The 3275-nt window shown below is 39.9% G+C and overlaps 1 non-coding gene across 1 annotated transcript; it reads right to left on the reverse strand.

Annotated features, from left to right (window-relative positions):
* Window positions 1-2846: 2846 nt before the first annotated feature.
* Window positions 2847-2978, reverse strand: LOC132224968 (small nucleolar RNA SNORA51). The gene has a single exon (XR_009450774.1). It is a non-coding gene; the product is annotated as a small nucleolar RNA SNORA51 (small nucleolar RNA).
* Between the last annotated feature and the right edge of the window lie 297 nt (window positions 2979-3275).

Genomic DNA, 3275 nt, shown 5'->3' on the forward strand with positions numbered 1-3275 from the left:
TGTTCTAAACCTTACATTTCAGGAGTTTCACTACTAATTTCAATCTTAGTCTTTATAAACCCTTCACCAGCCATCGAATATGTTTCTAGTGAAAATACCTCTCAATATTTTTCTGGATTTAGTTTTCTTTTGTGCTTTTACCTTGACATGTTTTTGATTTTTTTTCTTTTTTCCCTTCAGAGCTCCTAGCTTTTGCTGAATCAAGCCTTGAGGCTCTAAATTTCTTTCCGTATCCACAGAATTCCTTTAATATTCATCTTAAAACTCTATTTCTGCCCTAGGTGGTTTGGCTCAGTGAATAGAGCGTTGGCCTGTGTACTGAAGGGTCCCAGGTTTGATTCCAGTCACGGACACATGCCCTGGTTGTGGGCTCCCTCCCCAGTAGGGGCGTGCAGGAGGCCACTGATCAATGATTCTCTCTCATCATTGATGTTTCTATCTCTCTCCCTCTCCCTTCCCCTTTGAAATCAATAAAAATATATTTAAAAAACCTCTATTTCTCATGCAAAGTTTTCCCTTATTAGATATGATATGTAAAAACTCATATTTTTCTTCATCTGGTTGCCACATCATATTGCCGTATTAGAGATTTTAATAATCTATAGGACCCGAAGTACCATGTGGGACAGATAATAGCATGGGTGCTATTTGGCTTTATTTTTATCTGTATACTAGGTTCGTCTGAGGACATGCTGTACAAACTCTACCTTTTAGTCTCAATGCCACTGTGGACACTCAGAAAAGCTATTTTAAAAGGTAATTTTAAAAACAGTCTAGTCTAATGTAATATTTAGTATTCTCCACACGGCTGACTTCTGTATTATTGCAATAGCCTGTTTGTTTCCTGTTTTGCTTTTATTTTCCCGTGTAAATCAATGAAGTAGACATAAGCTGAAGAACTGGTTGGTCCCACAGATTCCACCTTCAAAAGGAGTCTCTAGCTGTGTGATGTTGCTTAGTAACCCACCCAAACAAACATGTTTCCCCCCAGTCCTTATTTATTCAAGGACATTGTAAAATAAAATGTTGCCGCTTGACATCTGAAATTAGTAGAAGAAAATTTGATAGTTTGGGCTTTATAGGAACTACTAATCATAGAAAAGTTTTTACTTTATTTCTTACTTCACTGCTGTACTCACGCGAGGCTAAGATTTGCACTGTTCTTCATGTCTGGAGTTTGGTTTGGATATGTCCCTACTTCTGTGAGGGTTACTGTGACACCACTATCAGCTGGCATTGTGATTTTGATGACCTAACCTCTCTTATCTGCTTCCTTCTCTAAACAATGAGGTTAAATATTGACCTCGCAAATCCCCACATAACTTTTGTTGAAGAGGTAATGAGGGAATATTAATACATTCACCAAGCACTTACAAAGTGTCCAATAGATGCCAGACACCATGTTAGATTCGAGGGGGGCAAAGTTAAGACATGATTCCTACCTTCAAAGGAATCAAGGCTTATAAGTCCAGGATGCCTGGGAACATCCTTATATCATTCCAAAGCCCTCTTCTATACCTTGAAAAGTCGTATGAATCTTTCTAGATGTAGGAATCATCTTCTTCTGGGAACTTTCTTAGCCACGATCCTACTCTCCAGATTGCATGTACTCGCCCCTCTATCCTGTAAACCTTGACCACAGCGTTTACCACCTCCCATTGAAAATATCTGTTAACGTTGTTTTTCTGAGTAGAATGTAAGCTCCCAGAGAGCAGAGACCATGGCGTATTCGGTTTGTTGTGTAGCAGCTCATCAGCCAAATTTTCCAGGGGAACCACCCTCTCCCATTCGGACTCCATTCTGGTTTGCCTCCGATGTGGCTGACACCATTACTAGGTGAGCATGGAACTGGCCAACCAGAGCACCATGTCTGGTTGGCCTTTGTGAATGGTACTTAGGAACAGACATAAAATCTGGTTTTGTTCAACGGAAATCAGGACAGTCCTTTTTTTCTGAATTGTTGGAAAAGGAAAGCTTTTCTTCCCACTAGATTTGGAGTTGTAAGGATGTAAGTCTAGACAAGCTGGCAGCCAAAACTTTGATGCTCAGGGGAAATGTGGAGCCAACAATACATATACAAAAAGCAGGGAAATGTGAAGACTGGAAGTACCGCTAAATTGAAGTAATGGTAATGCTTAGGTGACCATGCTATATAAGAACATTTTTATCATTTGTCATATCCTAGTTTTGTTAGATGCAGGTATGATATTTATTATCTGTATCTTTATCCAAGTTTTAATTTTTTTTTGAATAACGTAGAGCCAAGAACAGAGCTCTTTGGAATTCTGTGTGAGGCTTTTTCTCTACCAACTCAAATTTATTCAATAATACTACTTGAGTATAGTTATTCAAAAACTTTGACTACAACTGTATTTTGACTAGCCCAGATTTTCCAAAAGGATATAAATTTTTTTAAAATGCCATTTGATGCCAATATGAATAAACTTACAGCATCCTCAGATCTACCAGACTTTGCACAATACCTGTTCAATATCCATCTAGCCAATTTTCTATATGATTATGGTGCAAAAGAAGTTGTCCATGCCTGTAAGAAGCTTGCAATAAGCTTGTGAAGATAAACTACACACAGATAAAGCAATTATCCAGTGAGCTCTGTATGGCATCTGGGAAGCTCCTTCCTCCCTTTCTCTCCCTTTCTCTCCCTTTCTTTCCCTTTCTCTCCCTTTCCCTCCCTCCCTCCCTCCCTCCCTCCCTCCCTCCCTCCCTCCCTCCCTCCCTCCCTCCCTTCCTTCCTTCCTTCCTTCCTTCCTTCCTTCCTTCCTTCCTTCCTTCCTTCCTTCCTTCCTTCCTTCCTTCTTTCCTTTCTTTCTTTTCTTTTTCCTTCTCAATATCTCCCCATTCACAATACAGAACAGACAAAGGGCCTAAGCTGAAATGTATATAGGGTGGGTTTACTCTGCCTCCTATTTCTGTGCAGTCAGTGTAAGAACACAGCTTGTGGTAAGCACCAGGAGGCCTGGGAAGGTTTTGTTGTTTAAATAAGAGTAGAGTCATGCCTGGGGATTCTGATTCATTGTGTATTAGGGGGAGACTAGGAGATGGAGAAAGACCAGGTTCTGATGACATCACTGAGTGAAGTTAGAGCTACCCCTGGACTTCATTAGCCAAAGAATTTACTTTTTGATGAATTTATTTTAGGTTAGGGGTTCAGTCTCTTGCAATGGAAATAGGTTTGAGTAGATGTGGATCATGTAGACTGTAAGAGTTGTGTTAGTAATAGGGTATGCATTAGAAGGTATGTGAAGACAGGATTG

Source organism: Myotis daubentonii, chromosome 1, assembly GCF_963259705.1.
Source record: "Myotis daubentonii chromosome 1, mMyoDau2.1, whole genome shotgun sequence".
Lineage (NCBI taxonomy): Eukaryota > Metazoa > Chordata > Mammalia > Chiroptera > Vespertilionidae > Myotis > Myotis daubentonii.